Source organism: Cervus canadensis, chromosome X (genome assembly GCF_019320065.1).
Source record: "Cervus canadensis isolate Bull #8, Minnesota chromosome X, ASM1932006v1, whole genome shotgun sequence".
Lineage (NCBI taxonomy): Eukaryota > Metazoa > Chordata > Mammalia > Artiodactyla > Cervidae > Cervus > Cervus canadensis.
Window position 1 is genome coordinate 66803311 of NC_057419.1, and position 22875 is coordinate 66826185.

The 22875-nt window shown below is 38.0% G+C and overlaps 1 protein-coding gene across 6 annotated transcripts in view; it reads left to right on the top strand.

The window, feature by feature from the left end:
* The window catches only part of DMD (dystrophin), a 2532480-nt gene that overhangs the window by 244135 nt on the left and 2265470 nt on the right, over positions 1-22875 (top strand). The window lies entirely within an intron of this gene.

The following is a 22875-nucleotide window of genomic DNA, read 5'->3' on the forward strand; positions in this document are numbered from 1 at the left end:
TTTTGCATTTTTTTTTCTTGGGAATGGTCTTGATCACTGCCTCCTGTACAATCACGGACCTCCTTGCATAATTCTTCAGGCACTCTGTCTATCAGGTCTGATTCCTTGAATCTATTGTCACTTCCACTGTATAATTGTATGGGATTTGATCTAGGTCATACGTGAATGGTCTAGCATTTTTCCCTACTTTCTTCAATTTAAGTCTGATTTTGGCAATAATGAGTTCATATCAGCCACAGTCAGCTCCGAGTCTTGTTTTTGCTGACTGTATAGGATGTCTCCATCTTTGGCTGCAAAGAATATAATCAGTCTGATTTCAGTATTGACCATCTGGTGATGTCCATGTGTGGAGTCTTCTCTTGTGTTGTTGGAAGAGGATGTTTGCTATGACCAGTGCATTCTTTTCAAAACTCTGTTAGCCTTTGACCTGCTTTGATTTGTACTCCAAATCCAAATTTGCCTGTTACTCCAGGTAGCTCTTGATTTTCAACTTTTGCGTTCCAGTCCCCTATAGTGAAGAGTACTTTTTTGGGTGTTAGTTCTAGAAGGTTTTGTAGGGCTTCATAAACGTGTTCAACTTCAACTTCTTCAGCCTTACTGGTCAGGGCATAGACTTGGACTACTATGATACTGAATGGCTTGCCTTGGAAACCAACAGAGGTCATTCTGTCATTTTTGAGATTGCATCCAAGTACTGCATTTTGGACTCTTTTCTTCACTATGGTGGCTACTCCATTTCTTTCAAGAGATTCTTGCCCACAGTAGTAGATATAATGGTCATCTGAGTTAAATTTACCCATGCCATGAGACAAGTGCTCAGGGCTGGTGCACTGGGAAGACCCAGAGGGATGGGGTGGGGAGGGAGGCGGGAAGGGGGAATCAGGATGGGGAACACATGTAAATCCATGGCTAATTCATGTCAATGTATGGCAAAAACCACTACAATACTGTAAAGTAATTAGCCTCCAACTAATAAAAATAAATGAAAAAAGTCACCTATGCCAGTGTGTTTTATTTCACTGATTCCTAAAATGTCAGTGTTCACTCTTGCCATCTCCCGTTTGACCACTTCCAATTTGCCTCTGTTCACAGACCTAACATTCCAGGCTCCTATGCCTATGCAGTATTGCTCTTTACAGCATTGGAGTTTACTTCCATCACCGGTCACATCCACAACTGGGTGTTGTTTTTGCTTTGCCTCCATCTCTTCATTCTTTCTAGAGTTATTTCTCCACTGATCTTTAGTAGTATATTGGGCACCTATCGACCTGGGGAGTTCATCTTTCACTGTCATGCCTTTTTGCCTTTTCATACTGTTCATGGGGTTCTCAAGGCGAGAATACTGAAGTGCTTAGCCATTTGCTTTCCAGTGGACCACGTTTTGTCAGAACTCTCCGCCATGACCCTTCTGTCTTGAATGCCCCTACACAGCATGGCTCATGGTTTCATTGGGCTAGACAAGGCTGTGGTCCATGTGATCAGTTTGGTTAGTTTTCTGTGATTGTGGTTTTCATTCTGCCTTCTTTCTGATGGATAAGGATAAGAGGTTCATGGAAGCTTCCTGATGAGAGAGACTGACTGGGGGTGGTGGGAGGTGTGAAATTGGGTCTTGTTCTGATGGGCGGGGCCATGCTTAGTAGATCTTTAATCCAATTTTCTGTTGATGGGTGGGGCTGTGTTCCCTCCCTGTTGCTTGACCTGAGGCCAAACTACCTGGAGGTAACTAAGATAATGGTGACCTCCTTCAAAATGTCCCATGCACTCACTGCTGTACTCAGTGCCTCTGACCCTGAAGCAGGCCACCACCGATCCACGCCTCCACTGCAGATTCCTGGACACACATGGGCATGTCTGGGTCAGTTTCTTGTGGGGTCACTGCTCCTTTTTCCTGGGTCCTGGTGCACACAATGTTTTGTTTGTGCCCTCCAAGAGTCTGTTTCCCCAGTCCTATGTAAGTTCAGGTGGTTCTATGGTGGGGTTAATAGCAAACTCCTCCAAAAGGGCTTATGCCATACCCAGGTCTGCTGCACCCAGAGCCCCTGTGGCAGGCCACTGCTGACCCGTACCTCCACGGTTTATCATCAGGAAAATACAAATCAAAACTACAATGAAATAACCCTCACAGCTATCAGAATGGCTATCATCAAAAAAACCTATGGGTAACAAATGTTGTCATGGATGGGGAGAAAGGTAAATCTTGTACCCTGTTGGTGGGAATGTAAATTGGTGCAGCCACTGTGGAAAACAGTATTGAGGTCTCTCAGAAAACTAAGAACTACTGTATGACCCAGAAATTCTCCTCCTAGACATAAATAGCTGAAAAAATACAAAAACACTAATTCAAAAAAATGCATGCCCCCCAGTGTTCATAGCAGCATTATTTACAGTTACCAAGACATGGAAACAACCTAGGTGTCCATCAACAAATGAGTAGATAAAGACAATGTGGTGTATATGTGTGTGTGTGTGTGTGTATAAATGTGTCTGAAAGTGAAGGTCACTCAGTCGTGTTTGACTCTTGACTATTTGTGACCCCATGGACTATACAGTCCATGGAATTCTATAGGCTAGAAACTGGAGTGCGTAGCCTTTCCCTTCACCAGGGGATCTTCCAAACCCAGGGATCGAACCCAGCTCTCCCACATTGCAGGTGGATTCTTTACCATCTGAGCCACAAGGGAAGCCCAAGAATACTGGAGTGGGTACCCTATCCCTTCTCCAGTGGATCTTCCCAACCCATGAATCGAACTGGGTCTCCTGCATTGGAGGCATATTCTTTACCAACTGAGCTATCAGGGAAGCCCATATGTATGTGTGTGTGTGTGTGTGTGTGTGTGTGTGTGTGTGTATATATATATATATATATATATATAAAATGTGTGTGTGTATACATACCCACATTCATGCACATACATAGTGGAATACTAGGGTCTTCCCTGGTGACTCAGATGGTAAAGAATCTGCCTGCAATGCAAAAGACCTGAGTTTGATTCCTGGGTCAGGAAGATCCCCTGGAGGAGGAAATGGCAACCTACTCCAGTATCTTGCCTGGGAAATTCCATGGACAGAGGAGCCTGGTCAGATGCAGTCCATGGTGTTGCGAAGAGTCAGACACGACTGAGCAACTAACACTCACATGCATGCGTACACACACACATGCATATACACACAATGGAATACTACTCATCCATAAAGAAGAATGAAATTTTGTCATTTGCATCAATAAATAGATTGGAGGGCATTATGCTAAGTGAGAGAGAGAAAGACAAATATGTTATCGCTTATATTTTGACTCTAAAAAACACAACAAACTAATGAGTATAGCAGACTCACAGATCTGGTGAACAAACTAGTGGTTACCAGTAGAGCGTGAGGGGAACGATAGGAGAGGATTGAGAGGTACAAACTATTGGGTAGGAGGTAGACTTAAGGATGTATTTCATATGGGGAATGTAGCCAATAATATTATAATTACTGTAAATTAAAAGTAATCTAAAAATTTTATAAAATTAAAAGAAATGAGTAAATAAGTTACATGTATGAGCAGAAACTTCTATGCCATTGAATTTGTTGACCTGTCTTCTGGATGTACCACGAATATGCCTTACCAAAGTGATCAAGAGAATCCTTCCTAGCATTTGAACACTGTCTTCTGCCAGACAGATGTAATGTAAAACTAGCTTTCCTGTTCCTGTGAGCTTCTTGTCCAGTGGGGCTTCCAATATTCTGAGTGTAAAGTTTTTTTCACTTTCACTTTTCATGACACTGGTGCCCGCTATCCATTGGAGTTGTAAGTTAATCCTAATGGTGAGCTCCAGTGAGGATTATTGTATTTTTTTAGGTGGTAGAGATGTTAACTTTTTTTGAGCTTTATTGAAGTTTAATTGACAAGAATTATGTATATCAAAGGTACTCAACTTGATATTTTGATATATATGTGTACGTTGTGAAATGATTACCATGTACAAGCTAATTAACATATGCATCACATCACATAGTCACAGGGTTTCTGTGTGACGAGCATACTTAAGATCGACTGTTAGCAAATTTCAGGTATATAGTAACAGTATTCTTAACTATACTTGCCATGATATACACTGAGCCTCCAGAACTTATAGCATTTTTATATTTTGTGTCTTATAACTATGGAGCAAAACCACCCTATGAGCTTTAGCCTCTTGGCATATGTCTTCAGCTCTAAACATGCTACATGATCAGACATTCTTGCCTACAATATTCACTGCAGTTTTTATTTATTTATTTTTTTGTTCACTGCAGTTTTTATTAAACTCACCATTTGGTTATCTTGGATGCCTCATGGTTTAAATACAGACCTCTATGCCAGTCCAATTTTATTCTCTTTAATGGACATCTAAAACACTTGGCCTCAATTCTCAACATGATTTGATGACTTTTAGAATTGTCTTTAGACAATGATATGTTTTTTCTTTTAGTTTAAAAAAATTTCCTAGTGAACTATGCTTAAAAGTTGGAGAATTTCTTTCTCATATATAGTCATTTTTCATGAATATATATGTGTATAGAGAGATATACAGCCACACAAATGCATATGTATGTGCGTATGGTTTAAATGTTTTGTTTCAGGTTTAATCTTTTTAAATTCTGTTCCTTCAAAGTTCGGCTTCCAGCAAAGTGATTCTCTGAAATATACTTTAAATATAATCTCAAGTAGAAATGCAGACCATCAAATCAAGAGAGGCTTTCCCCAATGGATTTATTTTTAGTAGTTAGCTTTCTAGAATCTTCTTGCTTTCAAGTCTCTGTTGTGACTAATTATGCTTTCAGCCCAAAATAGCAACTCAAAATATTCAGGTTTTTAGGCACTTCTCAATTTCGCATTGTAGACTGTGGCATCCATTCATTATGTACAAGTCATGTTGATTTGGGGTTTTCAGGTTTTGTTAATGTAGATGCCCATCACTGGTAAAACAAGTATCTTAAAAAAAATTGCAGACGTGGCTTGTCTAAAAATCTGCACAGTAATTGTTTATCACTGATAATGAGATCATTAAATTCAGCTATATTTTTGTTGCTTGAAAGTGTTGGCAATTTAAATTAAAGCTTGTACTAAGTAGCCTGATATTGTATTAGAAATGAGTCAGAATGTGGCCTGAATTTAGAAAAAGAAATTCCATCTTTAGGTACTAAGACCATGTGTATTTGAGTGTACACATCCCATTTCGGAATTTTTTTTAAACCATTTCACATTGCTCGAAATGTTTTCACTAAGTAAATCCCTGACTTAGTCTAAGGTAGAATTATTTTATTTTACACTTCACAAGTACTTATATTTTAGTTTACTTAGAGACACACAAGTGCTGAAATGACTCAGAATTTGTAACAAAACTAGGTGAGCCTTGGCTTCTAAGACAGTAATCTTCAAACTTGAATCCAGTCCAGTGTAGCTGTGGAGCGTATTATCTTTCAGAGTCTCTGAGTCACGGTGCAGGACTAGAGATGGTGCATTTATAACTAGTTTCCTGGTGCTGATGATGCTGCTGGCTCACGGACCACACTGAGAACCATTCTTCTTAAGATGTCTCGCTCATCATCTCATCCTCTTCCAATCCTCCATCACTTCTCAGCTGGGCAACTGCAGTGACCTGATAAAACCTCCTGTTTTATTGCTTCTAGTTGTTTAATTAATTTTTATTGGCATACAGTTGCCTTACAGTATTATGTTAGTTTCCACTGTACAGCAAAGTATGTGTGTGTGTGTGTGTGTGTGTGTGTGTGTGTGTGTGTGTATCTCCTCTTTTTGGGGTTTCCTTCCCATTTAGGTCACCACAGAGCACTGAATAGAGTTCCCTGTGTTATACAGTAGGTTCTTATATTTTGTACATAGTATCAATAGTATATGTACATCAATCTCAATCTCCTGATTCATCCCAACCCCCACCCCCTTTCCCCATCTTGCTGCCCATACATTTGTTCTCTATGTCTGGGTCTCTCTTTTTGCATTGCAACTAAGATCATCTGTACTATTTTTCTAGATTCCACACATACAGCTTTGAGTTTAACCCTGTTAAACTGTTACCCATGTAGTAACCAGAGATTCCTTTAAAACAGACATCAGAATATGTATGTCTAATGGCTTCTTGTCAGTCTTAAAGCAAAATGCAAATTCTTAACTTTGACCTGTGAAGCTTACTTAGCTGGCCTTTGCCTTCCTCTTCTACCTCATCTCCCGCCATCTCTTTATTCCCTTGGCTCACTCTCCTCCAAGTTTATTGGATTTCTTGATGTTTCTGACTGACTATATCAAGCATATGCCTACCTCAGGGATTTTGCATTGATTGTTTTTTTTTCCCCTTGTCTAGGATGATCACCTTTCTCTGTCCACAGATTTGTGTATGAATTCCTTTCTCATTTTGTTCAGATCACGTCCCACATAGGCCTTCCTGATCCTTCTAACATCTCCTTGACTCTCACATTTTTATTTGTAATATGGCTCTCTGCCACCAAATACAAGCTTCTTGAGAGTGTTAAATTTTTGTTCACTGCTATAACCACAGTGCTAAAACACTCTCTGGCACTTATGATATATTCAATAAATAATATTGAATAAATAAATGAGTGACTAGATGGAAGAATGTCCTTTTAGCTACCTGTTCTTCCTCACAATCCAGACAGTTCTTTTGTTCATAAGTTGTCATAATTTCTTGTGCCACCACATTCTCCAGTATTCCTGTGTACACAGATCTGCTCTGTGTTTCCCTTATGTACCTTATCTCCAACGAGATTCCTTTGAAAATTATGTTAAATCTTCCATGATTAAAAAAAAAGTTTACACATACAACTGAGGATCCTTGGTTTTCATTTTAGGATCACTAATTCTTAAATTATGTGTCCCTGTCTTGTTTGTGACTTGCACATTTTAAGTACTGATGTTTAGTTCATTAGACTGTTAGCTGTGAACTACTGGTATACATAGAACTTTGACAGATTAAGGTTTGATTTTGTGTGTGTGACCATAGTTCAGCTCTCAAACTAGAGAGATGACAGTAAGTGTTACCTTGTAACTGTTCAGTCAGGACGTGGCCTCTTTTGCATGATTTCCTTCTGATCACTGCTTTTATCAAAGAGTGTTTTCTAAACAGCCAGACTGGATTGTGGCATGTCCATCAGAAACTGCTTAGAATTCTGGTTTTTTTGCCACCAAAACCATGAGGCAAATTCAAGCACATTTGATAATAAGAATTATATAATCAAGATAAAAAATATGGAATTGATATTCAAAGTAATTCCCAGGAACTTTTACTCTCAACCCAGTTTTGAGACATATCTTTTCAGCCAAATGTTGTGTTCTGTGAATTCTTCTTTCTTCACTTTCCAGTCTTACACAGTGATATAACTCACTTTTCTCTATAAATTAGTTGAAATCTCTGACATCTTTCTCACCTCCATCCTCATATTTCCTAGTGGTTTTTTCTCGTATATTTCACAAGCAGTTCATGAAACTCTAACTAAAACTGGATTTATCATCTTTCACTGAAAAAAACACTTATACCCATCCCTCTCTTTCTGGTAAGGGTACAATTATTCTTTCACTATTAGAGAAATAGAGAGGCATGTAGGGGCAGATGTAAGGACACATTAAATAATATTTGGGCAGCATATGTAATTATGACATTATATAATGTATGTATTCTAACATCATCAGACTCATATAATTTTCATAACATTTTGGTATAACTCACATGATGATGATAATTCAGTTCAACCATCTTCATCTAACATTTTTAATTCACGTTTACCATGCCCACAACATCATGTTACTGGGAATATTAATGTCATAATCTCTTTTTATATTTCCAATATCTATATTTCTAGACATTTTTGGTTGTGAATGCTTCTATAACCATTATAACTACTTAAAAATTGTGGCATATCAATATGCCTTTTATTTTTTGTTCCCTGGAAGTTTGTCAGTATCTACCTCTCTACAACAGCATAAAACGCACTGTGTGTGTGTGAGGGAAGAGAAATGGGAGGTATCTCTCTCCTTCCTCCTTTCTTTCTCATGGGGCTTCATCTACTTCAGAATTTCTGGGAGATATGAGAGAGTTAATCATTACTGTAATCAGAATAAGTAATGCTTTGTACCCAATGATGGATCAGGATTAAAGATGGTGGTACATGGGCTCCGTCATATCCTAATTTCTCTACATCTCTGCTTGCAGCCTCCAATTCAATTGCCAAAGTCCATAGAATCCACCTTAATATTTCCCTGTCTTCTTTCCTTACATAACCGATGTCATCAACCTGTATTATGTCTTCAGTATCTTTCAAACCCTCTTACATAGTCAAGTAGATACTTTTCCGAGTAATCTTCCATTCGTGTTGACTGTATTCACTGGCATTAAAGTTGTTTTTCCAAAGAGTAGATCTGTTAGTATCAACCTTCTGCTCAGCAAACTTCAATAGCTCCCAATTGCCTGTAGTATTAAAGAAAATTGTCTTGCTTTGGGATTTAGTATCTTGACATAAAAATGAGCTTCCGTCTTTATGCCTCTAGATTCTTTCTGAAACTTTCCCTCTGTTCTATTTGAAATTAATTCTATCTACACCTCTGAAGTGTACTATAGTAGGTTAATATTTCAGTTGTTTGTATGTATATTTGTGTTCTTCTCTCAGAGTATGTTTTCAGAGTTTTCTCTTACTAGCTTTTTAAAATGCTCATTTCTTATTCAAGTCCATGATAAATGCAACCTCTTACATGAAATCTATCTTTTTCTCACCTTGCCCAGACTGATATTATGGATTTTTTCTTTCCTTTAAACCACCATGACTCTTTGATGGTCTGTATTAGCTATTACCTTTTACTTTGCATATATTAGATAGGTATAAATAAATGTGCTTTTTTCACATTCTTGTCCTATACTAACCTGAACCCTTAAGTGAAGCAGTAATATCTGTTAATCTTTATTTTCTGAAATTTGATGTTGTTTAAGCTTCAGAATTAGGTCAAGGTTCAAATAGTCTAAAATACCATTTGGTGGACATAGAATATATCACCATGCCAGGTTCTATAATACTGTGATTGAAAATTAGTGTTGCAGATACAAAGTCCTGAATTCTTTCCGTTGTTAAAAAAAGAAAGCTATGTAGCCACTTAATCATGTATTCTCTAGACATGTTGGTCTTTGATTATTTAAGTCAGAAAGTTGGTCACGTGATGCCAGTGTCCATTTGGAAATATTGGATTAGCATAAACTGACTGAAGTACTAACCATTCAAAATCAGAATGATGCAGAGCAGATGGAAGGGCCAAAAGCACTGAGCATGTGACACCTGTGAATTATATCCAGATCAGTTATCAATCAGATTCTGGGCTCCATTCAAGGTGTTGACTTTGATCTTTCTCCAATTGTAAATGTTTCATCCAAAACAACTGTGATCTTGGCACAACTTTTTCAGGAGTTGCCCAGAACGAAAATAACAGTATTCCCCCTACTAAAAGTAAAGTCATTATAGCCCTGTTTCTCTGTGCATGGTCAGAGAAACCCTCAAATTAGAGACCTAACCTAATATAAATATGGGAAAAGTAATTATAGCTTTTACTTGCAAAGTTATGGATATAATGTCAAGTTGGATGTTCTTTTTCTGAAATAGACTAATAGTGATCATTGACTCAAAATGCGCAATTCTTTGGACAGGAGCCATCTTGAGATCTCTCATAAATGATGCTACTATAGAATCTAAAAAATAGGGGCTTATCTCTGTGAAGAATCCTTGTGTGGGGCATATTTATTCTTGATTGCTCTTGTTGTGTTGGCAAGAGAACTTTTTATACCTATCACAGGGCACTATGATAAGAAGTATTCCTCTTTGAGTACTAGCCAAAAGACTTGTGCTTAAAATAATGTTATACCATTTAGCTATGTTGTTACATGACTTTGTGATGATGCTACATCTATTTGTGATGTCATTTGAGTGCACATGAGTATATCAGGGGCTTCTCAGCTGGCTCAGTGGTAAAGAATCCATCTGCCAATGCAGGAGATGCAGCTTCGATCCCAGGGTCAGGAAGATCCCCTGGAGGAGGAAATAGAAGCCCACTCCAGTATTCTTGCCTGGAGAAGTCCATGGATGCAGGAGCAGGCTATAGTCCTTGGTGGGCTGTAGTCCATGGGGTCGCAAAGAGTCAGACATGACTGAGTGTCTAAGCATGCACACATGCAACTATATCTTAGGGCAGAGATGACTCGTGGGCTCTTATTTTCCTGCTTTTTCTCGTGATCCCAGTGCCTAAATTTTGAATGCTCATGTTTGAAAGAAAACAGCACAGTTGTGGAGATACTCTGAATACAACATGTGCTACCCCAGTGATTGCTGAGGCCAGTTTGGCTGACATGGCAGGACTGGCAGGCCTATTTCCCTCCCTTTTATTTCCATGTGGGATTCCTTCTTGAACCAGCATGAATGTAGCTTCCAACTCTGATTCAGTTGTTTGGAACTTATGGCAGTTCCTGGGTCATCTCACAAAAGGCTCTGTAGCCATGATGTAGTTGTTCTCTATTGCAGATAGTACTAATTTGTTATCTGCTCCTCAGATGATCTGGGTGGTATGGGGACTAGGGATGGAGGAGGCAATGGAGGGATACTTTAGGAGTTACCAAACCCATTGGTGGGGTGGGCTTAACTTCAAAATATGCTCAGAATAGCAGTCAGATTTTCACTAATTTTTTAAAATTTAAGTATATTTGCTTTACAATGTTATGTTAGTTTCTTCTGTACAGCAAAGTGAATCAGTTGTGTGTGTGTGTGTGTGTGTGTGTGTGTGTGTGTATGTGTACGTACTGGGTTTTGGAAGGAGCACTGAATTGAGAGCCAGGATATCTTTCTTCTGACCTCGAATTTGCTTATTTAGTGTCATTGTCATGAAAGTGAAAGTGAAGTTGCTCAGTTGTGTCCCACTCTTTGTGACCCCATCGACTGTGGCCTACCAGGCTCCTCCATCCATGGGATTTTCCAGGCAAGAATACTGGAGTGGGTTGCCATTTCATCGCCAGGAGATCTTCCCAACCCAGGGATTGAACCCAGGTCTCCCACATTGAAGGCAGGCACTTTACCGTCTGAGCCACCATGAATAGGTCTTTAAACTTCTCTATTTCTTGTTTTTATATGTGAAGTAAAGGATTTTAAGCAATAAATACAATGAACAAACAAAAATAAACACCAAGTTTTTCAAACATAGACACGGAGAACAGAGTAGTGGTTACCAGAGGGGAAAAGGAGGGACAGAGAAATGGGTGAAGGAGATCACATGTATGGTGACACATGGAAACAATGTTTGGTGGTACATATGCAATAGTATGGGACAGAAGGAAATGGCACCCCACTCCAGTACTCTTGCCTGGAGAATCCCATGGACGGAGGAGCCTGGTAGGCTACAGTCCATGTGGTCGCAAAGAGTGGGGCACGGCTGAGTGACTTCACTTTCACTTTCACTTTCCCTATAGCTCAGATGGTAAAGAATCTGCCTGCAATGCTGGAGACCTGGGTTCAATCCCTGGGTCAGGGAGATCCCCTGGAAAAGGAAATGGCAATCCACTCCAGTATTCTTGCCTGGAGAATTCCATGGACAGAGGAGCCTGGTGGGCTACCGTCCATGGGGGTCACAAAGAGTCGGACACGACTAAGTGACTAACACAACAACAACACAGTGCAATAGTATGTACAGAACTAGGAATATAATGTTGTACACATGAAACTTATATAACATCAAGTTTTTGCTATTGCATGCCAGGTACTATGTCAGGTTTATGAATCACAACCTTATGAAGTATGAATTATTAAATATTTTGAAGAATTAAAATTTCTAAACATCAACGTGAGGGAAGTATTGCTCTTATTTTAATAGGCTTTGGGGGGAAAGCATGCCAATAATTTTTTATTGAAGTGTAGTTGATTTACAATATTAGTTTCAGGTGTACAACAGATTCAAGATTTTTCTAGATTCCATTTTAAGTCATTACAAAACAGTGGCTATGTTTCCCTGTGCTCTTTAATGTATCCTTGTTTCTTCCTTATACATAGTAGTTTGTATCTATTAATCCCCTACCCCGTCTTGCCCCTTGCTCATTCCCTCTCCCCACTGGTAACATCTAGGTTTGTTCTCTATATATCTATGAGTCTGTTTCTGTTTTGTTAAATCCGTCCATTTGTTTTATGTTTTATTTTTTTTCCCCAATTATTTTTATTAGTTGGAGGCTAATTACTTTACAATATTGTAGTGGTTCAGGATGGGGAACACATGTAAATCCATGGCTGATTCATGTCAATGTATGTTTTATGTTTTAGATTTCACAAAGTGATAACAGTATTTGTCTTTCTCAGCATGATGACCTCTGGGTCCATCTGTATAGTTGGAAATGGCTGAATATCATTTTTTTTTTTTTTGGCTGAGTAATGTTTCATTGTATGACTGCATGTATATACATGTACACACCATGTCTTCTTTATCCATTTATATGTTGATGGACACTTAGGTTGTTTAAGGTGTTAATAGCAAGAAATTTTCAAGTTGATAAATATTGAGTTACTCCTGTGAAATTTAGAAAATAGGAGAATAGTCGTGTTACTTCTAAGATGAATGAATGAGTGAGTACAAGAAAAGATAGAGCAGATAATGGTTAACCACCAAAGTTATAACTTGCAGATATAAGCGCTGTGAATGTAACAGTTAACATAATGGAACTTTCAACTTTCATCGACCTCCTATTTAAAATAATGAAAACCTTAATTTATGAATAGTTTGTGATATAGTATGTCAGCTTGTTAACAAGATTCTTGGCATCTGTGTCTGTGCTTTAGTGACCATGCCATTTCAGTTCCCTAACATATGAGGTTGTTTTCTAAATTGGAAAACCAGCTCATTCTACGACCAAGATATAAGTCTTGTAATAGGTTTTTCATGCAGCCCCAGCTTAGCTGTAAAGATAGTATTCAGTGGCTTCATACATTAATTTAGGACACTAGAAACTGTCTTCAGCTTAAGTATATATTCAAAGATGCATAGCAAAACTAATTGTGACAATTATTGTCAATTAAATGCTTCCTGACTAGCACAGTGTACATGTACACTGCCACCCCACTCACAAACACAGATGTTCCTCTGTGACCCACCAACATTTAAGTCATATATACTGAGCTGATTTGGCCTTCCATCTGAAAGGTGGAATTTCTGGCGCTGTGGGTTCCCTGAGTCCTCAGCTCTCTGTGACATCTGTGAACTCTGTGTAAGTTCTGGCAGCTGCATGGCGTTTGAGAACAGATCGCATGTGGAAGCGATCACTGTTTTAATACTGGAGCTATTTTAAAAGATATATGCAATTTAAGAAATGTTTAATTAAGAAAACATGGGTACTTTCTTGGTAACAGTGCAATGCTTATTATGATTAGTATATTCTCTTTAGCTACATATTTATTATAAAAGACTGTGATAAAATATCTCATTTTCTAAAGTCGTCCTACAAACATGTTTATCTCTTAACGGCTGTGAAAAAGCTATTCTCCAGAGATACAGTCTTCTTTAATATTATGCATGTTTCACAATATCACATTTCATGTACATAATAAGGCACTAAGGCTTGCCTTAAAATTGATATTAAGAGATGAGTGTCACCTATATGCACATCTCTTAAATTTGTAATAAATATGTTTATCACTTTTGTCTTATATATATGAGACTAGAGTTAATTATATAGAGCACTTGTAAACTTTGGGTAAACTTGCAGACCTAATAAAACTTACAAACCTTGAGTAAAATAATCATTTTTATTGGTAACTTTCCTTAATTTTAATAGTAGACAGTTCCATATTTAAGGAATACATATAAAATAGTAAATAATATTCAATGATGTATTTTAGAGCATCAGATAAAAGACATTATAAAACAGTCATGATCAAAAGAATCTAAGATGTTCTTCGGAAAGTTTAGCAGCTTTAGAGTTAAATTTATGGTTACTAAGAAGTTCTGAAAGGCTATAATCTGACCATGATTTCTCTTCCGTATAAGCAATTGAGGCAAGAATAACAGTTGGCCATAGAGAGAACTCTGTGACATATCACTGGAAACCTTCCTCTGTGTTTGTTTGTGATTTTACTCATGTGTTTATTCATTTTTCCATTTATTTCATTAATATTTATGGAATCATGTGACAAATACCAAAAAAATTTTAGTTAATACAGTTTATTCTTTCAATACATTCATTTCAGAGAAACCTGATCATCTGTTCTGTACCTGGTACTAAATTAAAAGTTATATTTATTTCACAACAACCATATGAACTATTATTTTTCCCATTTTGCACTTTAAGAAATTGACAGAAAGAGTAGGAAGATAACTGACCAAGATAATATAGCTACAAAATGCTGGAGCGAGAGTTTTAACTTCTGTATTCATGTTATTTTTTTTTCCAGTACCACAATGTTTCTAAACATTAAAGTATCCCCAACATCTGAGAGGACAGGAAAAGATGAAGGAAAATATGGAAAAGCAGGTCATGAATGCAGGGTTATGTTTCCTCCTGAAACACCTGCATATTTACAGCTTTTACTATTAATTACTTCATTCAGCCGTTTCCTGATGAGTTCTGTAAAAATTTTGGAATGAACTACCAAAACAATTGCCCATCACTCTCCAGAATCTGGGCCTGGGATGGGCAGAAAGGAACCAGGTTAATACCACAGTGCTTCACAAAATCAAAACAAGGACTGATTTCTAGTCTGTACTAAGTTCAGTACTGTGATGGTATTTTTTTTTTCTGTGATAGTAAAATCAATATAAATACACACCTTGAAAACACAAAGACTTTCTTTATTTCTTCATATTTTTCAAATCTTCTGAATATCCTTTACATTTTCTTAAATTACTTTTCTTGGATATATTTTAACAAACTGCTTCTTCTAGTAAAGTAATTTACATCATCAAAATCACATGTACCATAGGCTATAGCTAGTTTCTCACAATATATAGACTGTACAGCTCTTAATTCTCCTTCTATATCTTATTTGTATATACAGTTCCCCCCAAAATGTAAATATATTCAACATTTGTAAACCTGAGATAAGCATGTCAATGGGTAGAGAACAAGGTTTTTGGGCTTGTTTTGGCGATCTGCTTTAGTCCTCAAAAACATCTATTTAGCAGGTAGTTATTATCCTTATTAGTCTTTCTTTACAGATAAGATTGCATCTGAGATATTCACATACTCAAATAACCCATCTGTACCTGGGGAATGATTTAGGACAGTAGGTGTAGTTTGTGTTCTGTTTGTTTGTTTGGTCTAGGGAAATAATCATGTGTTTATAGGTTCTAGTATAATGTTACACATTTTAAGCATACATTATTCTAATTCAAATTTACAAAGCAATAACTGTTTCATATGAGATAAGGGCCATTTGCAAAGTTGAAGGCAAAATGATCCTTCCATTATATCCTCTGAGTGGGGGATATGGGTATGGCAAATGAAAGAGACTCTAAACTGCAACTTTGGTTTCATGTATTTCCATTTGGACATCCATAGTATGTCTCTCCACTGCTCTAAAATCTACCATTCTTTATCTTCCACTTCATATTCAGGCTTATCATAAATTGTTGTGAATTACTTTCATCATATTATTTTAGTCACTTCACAGTAGATGCTCCTGAGCAGAGGTGAATAGGAGTTTTGATAGGGTCAGGCAAGAAGGAAGAGAATTATAAAGAGGTATAGCTTAGGCAATTGCTAGAGCCAAAGGAAGACTGGAACGGTCGTGTTTCTTCAAGTTTCTATCTGTAAATAGCGAAATTTACTAAAGCAACAAAACACGTGGGCTAAAGAATTGTTTCTATCATGTAACAATCACTATTTCAAGGTCCTTTCCTTTCACCTGACAGAAAATTTAGTTTAGTCACTTTCAAGTGAATTGCATTAATTCATTTATTTGTCTGGTCTTCTGCTTTCCCCGGGTATTGGCCATGGGTTATAGGGGGAGGGTGGTCACTAGTAAGTGAGATGGGGATCTTGCTGTAATGCCACTCTGTTGATGGGGAAAATGAATCCTCTCTTCGACATTTCTGGACCACCTCCTTGGATGGCACAGAAAATTTGGGAAAGTTCTCTGCGGCCATAGATGCTCTTTACTGTCAGTCTCTCTTTTGTCTATGTGCTCTACCATCATTACATAGTCCACGAATATCATTGTGAGCAAGAATGAAAACAAATGACTGTGAAACATGCTTGTTTCTTAGTGTTCACCCAGAGAGTGAATCACAATTCTCTGCCCTCAGATACCCCCAAATGTTCAATGAAATGACACCAGGCCCCCTCTCAGGAACTCTTCCTTCAGGTGTCACAACCTTTATCTAACCTGTGAAGAAAGAGTTGTTTGAATCTTCTTTATCTGTTTCACATCGAGTCTTTAGTGTATACATTTTCTGTCTAGGCTTAGCTTACTGTGTTGCAAAATACCTGGCTCTTGAAAATAAAATGACTTTGTTCTCGAGATTTTCTATGCTCTGGGTTTCAAAAGACTTTTGGGAACTCAGAGGCCAACTTAGATTTGATAATTGACAGTAGTTCAATGAACTTCTCTGGTGGCTGGAAGCCACTTGCCAATGCAGGAGACAAGAGCTCAATCCCTGGGTTGGAAATATCCCCTGGAGAAGGAAATGCCAGCCCACTCCAGTATTCTTGCCTGGAAAATGCCATGGACAGATGGGCCTGGTAGACTATAGTCCATGGAGTCGCAAAGAGTAAGACATGACTTAGTGACTAAACAACAGCACAACTAATTCAATGAGTAAAGGAACTTTTGTGGAACAAAGAAAAGAAACTAGGAAAAAAACAACTACTATTTGCAAAATGCATCTTATTTCATATACATGCATACACACTTTTAGAATTAGCATAAACATTCGTCTTCCTACAAACATAGATCCCACAACTACAAACATAAATGGAGTTCATGAAAATAGTGTTCCCATTAAAAGCCTCTAAAATAATTGTATTCTCTCAAAAGTCAAAATGGTGATTATTTATTCAACTATATTCATATTGTTTACTAGTTTTAATACTTTGGCAAATACAAATTTTGTCTGAAAAAGCCCATTTTCTTTAATTTCAGTATCTGTGTATTTTAATTTTATAACAGAGTAATGAAAGACAAATCAATATCATGTGATTAAAAGAAATTTGTATGTGAATATACACAAAAACCCTTTAAGGAGGTACTGTCTAATGTTATTTCCAGCTCAATGTCTTCTGAAGCCAAGCTATATCTAGCCCTTGAATATTTATATGGCATTTCAAATTCTAGTACAGCAGGTTGAAGCAGGTACTCCTAGATTTCTTGGTGTTACCTAGATATCTGGAGAGGTTGTCTGTCACAGCTTGATCTTGTACCTTCTCCTTGTCTTCTCTTGGAGGCTTAAAGAAATCAGATTATTCAGAAGGCACCTGCATTCATTAGATTTGCCACACTAAAAATTTCCTATTACTTTCAGTCAAGTGATACTTCAAGTTACAGCAAATTTAAGGAAATCAGTCTTTCTGAAAAACTTTTATTTACTTTGTTTCCCTATCTATCACTGTCTTGAAGTTAACTTAAAAGTCCATTATTAGGTAGCAGAGTATCTTCTCATTTGAAGCTAAAAATGAAGGTTTCTTCTCTAGGAATATAGCCATGGGTTGTTGACCTGGCCCATTGTTCCCTGGCAGACAACTGAATGCCAAAAATGCTATCAGATACTCCTACTAAAACATAAATTTATCTCTTCTGTGTGGCGCTTTCCTCAGAATTTTCTATATACATGGAGTGAGACTAAAAGTAATTTTTTAGTTGTAACAATAAACATTAAATTTTTATTAAGAAAATTTCGTAGGATATTAACCTCTTTATGTTAATAAATTGCAGTCTTGCTAAGGTACCATGAGCATAACATTGCTTGGCTGAAATTTTCCATGATTCCCTGCCAATAAAATAGCACATAGCTATTCCTAAAATCTGTTTATGGCTTCAACATCAGTCCTTCCAATGAACACCTAGGACAAACATACTGAAGTCCAAAGGCACTAGCCTGGCATTTATACCATTAAAGATATTTTCTCAGTTACTTTTCCAGTCTCATCTTTCCTTAAGACCTACTTCAATATTTTATATATCCCTAGACACACATGGGAGATGGGAATGGCAAACCAATTCAGTATTCTTGCCTTGAGAACCCCATGAACAGTATGAAAAGGCAAAAATATATGACACTGAAAGATGAACTCCCCAGGTTCACATCCACAACACATTCAGTTGTGGATGTGACTGGTGATGGAAGTGAAGTCCAATGCTGTGAAGAACAATATTGCATAGGAACCTGGAATATTAGGTTCATGAATCAAGGTAAATTGGAAGTGGTCAAACAGGACATGGCAGGAGTGAACATTGACATTTTAGGAATCAGTGAACTAAAATGGACTGGAATGGGTGAATTTAATCCAGATGACCATTATCTCTACTACTGTGGGCAAGAATCCCTTAGAAGAAATGGAGTAGCACTAATAGTCAATAGAAGAGTCTGAAATTCAGTTCTTGGTGCAATCTCAAAAACGACAGAATGATCTCTGTTCGTTTCCAAGGCAAACGACTCAATATCATGGTAATACAAGTCTATGCCCCAACCACAATGCTGAAGAAGTTAAAGTTGAGTGGTTCTATGAAGACCTACAAGACCTAGAACTAACACCCAAAAAAGATGTCCTTTTCATTATGGGGGGCTGGAACGCAAAAGTAGGAAGTCAAGAGATAACTGGAGTAGCAAATTTGGCCTTGAAGTACAAAATGAAGCAGGGCAAAGGCTAATAGAGTTTTGCCAAGAGAACACACTGGTCATAGCAAACACCCTCTTCCAACAACAGAACAGAAGACTCTACACGTGGACATCACCAGATGGTCAATACCAAAATCAGATTGATTATATATTTTTAGCCAAAGATGGAGAAACTCTATACAGTCTGCAGAAATAAAAGATTTGGAGCTGAGTCTAGCTCAGATCATGAGCTCCTTATTGCCAAATTCAGGCTTTAATTGAAGAAAGTAAGGAAAACCACTAGACCATTCAGGTATGACCTAAATGAAATCCCTTACAATTATATAGTGGAAGTGACAAATAGATTTAAGAGATTAGATCTGATAGACAGAGTGCCTGAAAAACTATGGGCAGAGTTTCATGATATTGTACAGGAGGCAGTGATCAAGACCATCTCCAAGAAAAAGAAATGCAAAAAGGCAAAGTAGTTGTCTGGGGAGGCCTTACAAATAGCTGAGAAAAGAAGAGAAGCTAAAGGCAGAGGAGAAAAAGAAATATATCCATCTGAATGCAGAGTTCCAAAGAACAGCAAGGAGAGATAAGAAAGCCTTCCTCAGTGATCAATGCAAAGAAACAGAGGAAAACAATAAAACAGGAAAGACTAGAAGTCTCTTCAAGAAAATTAGAGATACCAAGGGAACATATCATGCAAAGATGGGCACAATAAAGGACAGAAATGGTATGGACCTAACAGAAACAGGTATATTAAGAAAAGGTGGCAAGAATACACAGAAGAACTGTACAAAAAGATCTTCATGACCCAGATCACCATGATGGTGTGATCACTCACCTAGAGCCAGACATCCTGAAATGCGGAGTCAAGTGGGCCTTAGGAAGCATCAGTTTGAAAAAAGCTAGTGCAGGTGATGGAATTCCAGTTGAGCTATTTCAGTTCCTAAAAGATGATGCTGTGAAAGTGATGTACTCAATATGCCAGCAAATTTGGAAAACTCAGCAGTGGCCACAGGATTGGAAAAGGTCAGTTTTCATTCCAATCCCAAAGAAAGGCAATGCCGAAGAATGTTCAAACTACCACACAATTGCACTCATCTCACACGCTAGGAAAGTAATGCTCAAAATTCTCCAAGCCAGGCTTCAACATTACGTGAACCGTGAACTTCCGTATGTTTAAGTCAGATTTAGAAATGGCAGAGGAGCCAGAGATCAAATTGCCAACATCTGCTGGATTATCAGAAAAGCAAGAGAGTTCCAGACATTTATCTACTTCTGCTCTATTGACTATGCCAAAGCCTTTGACTGTGTGGATCATAACAAACTGTGGAAAGTTCTTCAAGAGACAGGGATAACAGACCACCTGACCTGCCTCCCGAGAATTCAGTATGCAGGTCAAGAAGCGACAGAACTGGACATGGAACAACAGACTGATTCCAAATCGGGAAAGGAGTACATCAAGGCTGTATATTGTCACCCTGCTTATTTAACTTACATGCAGAGTACATCATGCGAAATGCTGGACTGGATGAAGCACAAGGTGGAATCAAGATTGCCAGGAGAAATATCAATAACCTCAGATATGCAGATGACACCACCCTTAGGGCAGAAAGTAAAGAACTAAAGAGCCTCTTGATGAAAGTGAAAGTGGAGAGTGAAAAAGTTGGCCTAAAACTCAACATTCAGAAAACTAAGATCATGGCATCTGGTCCCATCACTTCATGGCAAATAGATGGGGAAACAATGGAAACAGTGACAAACTATTTTTTGGGAGGATCCAAAATCACTGCAGATGGTGACTGCAGTCATTAAATTAAAAGACGCTTGCACCTTGGAAGAAAAGTTATAACCAACCTAGAAGCATATTAAAAATCAGAGACATTACTTTGCCTACAAAGTTCCATCTAGTCAAAGCTATGGTTTTTCCAGTAGTCATGTATGGATGTGAGAGCTGGACTATAAAGAAAGCTGAGTGCTGCAGAATTGATGCTTTTGAACTGTGGTGTTGGAGAAGACTCTTGAGAGTCCCTTGAACTGCAAGGAAATCTAGCCAGTCAATCCTAAAGGAAATCAGTCTTGAATATTCATTGGAAGGACTGATGCTGAAGCTGAAACTCCAATAGTTTGGCCACCTGATGCAAAGAACTGACTCATTGGAAAAGACCCTGATGCTGGGAAAGATTGATGGCAGGAGGAGAAGGGGACGACAGAGGATGAGATGGTTGGATGGCATCACCAACTTGATGGACATGAGTTTGAGTAAGCTCTGGGAGGTGGTGACAGGAAAGTCTGATGTGCTGCAGTCCATGGGGTCGGACACGACTAAGCAACTGTACTGAACTGTGCTGAGAAACGCATGCCTTGGCTATTGTTGCTGCTTCTGTCTTAACCATTTTGGTGTGTTTAGTAGACCACTTCCTATTCACTACTTTAATACAGCATAGTTACTGATTTCTTGCATAGTCTTTTTATATGTATCACATAATATTCTTCAGTTTTTTTCCTGAGGCTTCCATCTGCTACATGTAATCATAGCTTCTATAGTTTGCTTCTCATAATGTTTACCACACTTTATTTTAAGGTCTGTTGTTGTGTCTATCTTCCATACATGATAAGCTCCCAAAATTTGAAATCTTGGTTTTCTACTATTGAATCCATAGTACTTAGAGCTTGCTACATTAGAAAGAAATTTTTTTTAATGGATGAATAAATGATAAGTAAATGGGTACTTACAGTAACTCTTGAAGTGGGTTTGTATCATTTAATAGAAATAAGGAACAGAACTTGAAACCCTTAAGTGTTTAATCCACAGTAACATTCTTGTAGGAGCTCAGCTGAGCTCATATCTGTCTGACATGTTCCAAAATATCTTGCTACCTAGAGACATATGGTAAATTCTGTATCTGTCTCCTCTTTCTCATCCAACATTCCCCCAAAAAACATTTAAACCTTTGGATAAAAAATTATATCCAGCAGGGATAAAAGGCACTTTCAGCAACTTAAGGTTAACAGATTTGTTGTGGAAACTCTGAGGATTACTTTTCATCTCGTGACTTGTTTCACCCTGAACTTGTCTAGCTTGTCCTGATAGTTCCCTAAAATATTCCTGGTGTCTCTTCTTTAAAGTGAATTGAATTATCTTTGGGGTCTTAGTATTAATGGCTTTGTTACTAATTTGGATATTTAGAGTACATTTTCCCTTGATTCTTAATGAGGATGATACTTGCTCTACATTCCTTACTGTTTTTCCATAAGATTAAAGAATTAAAACTAGATTTTAGAATTTTGCAACTATTTTGTGGTGCCTTCATTTCAGTTGCTCAGTCATGTCCGACTCTTTCAGACTCCATGGACTGCAACGTGCCAGGCCTCCCTGTCCATCACCAACTCCCAGAGTTTACTCAAACTCATGTCCATTGAGTCAGTGATGCCATCCAACCATCTCATCCTCTGTCGTCCCCTTCTTATCCTGCCTTCAATCTTTCCCAGCATCAGGGTCTTTTCCAATGAGTTAGCTCTTCGCATCAGGTGGCCAAAGTATTGAAATTTCAGCTTCAACATCAATCCTTCCAATGAACACCCAGGACTGATATGCTTTAGGATGGACTGGTTGGATCTCCTTGCAGTCCAAGGGACTCTCAAGAGTTTTCTCCAACACCACAGTTCAAAAGCATCAATTCTTCGGTGCTCAGCTTTCTTTATAGTCCAACCCTCACATCCATACATGACTACTGGAAAGACCATAGCCTTGGCTAGACAGACCTTAGTTGGCAAAGTAATGTCTCTGCTTTTTAATATGTTGTCTAGGTTGGTCATACCTTTTCTTCCAAGGGGTAAGCGTCTTTTTATTACATGGTTGCAGTCACCATCTGCAGTGATTTTGGAGCCCCCCAAAATAAAGTCAGCCACTGTTTCCATTGTTTCCCCATCTATTTGCCATGAAGTGATGGGACCGGATGCCATGATCTTAGTTTTCTGAATGTTGAGCTTTAAGCCAACTTTTTCACTCTCCTCTTTCACTTTCATCAAGAGGCTCTTTAGTTCTTTTTCACTTT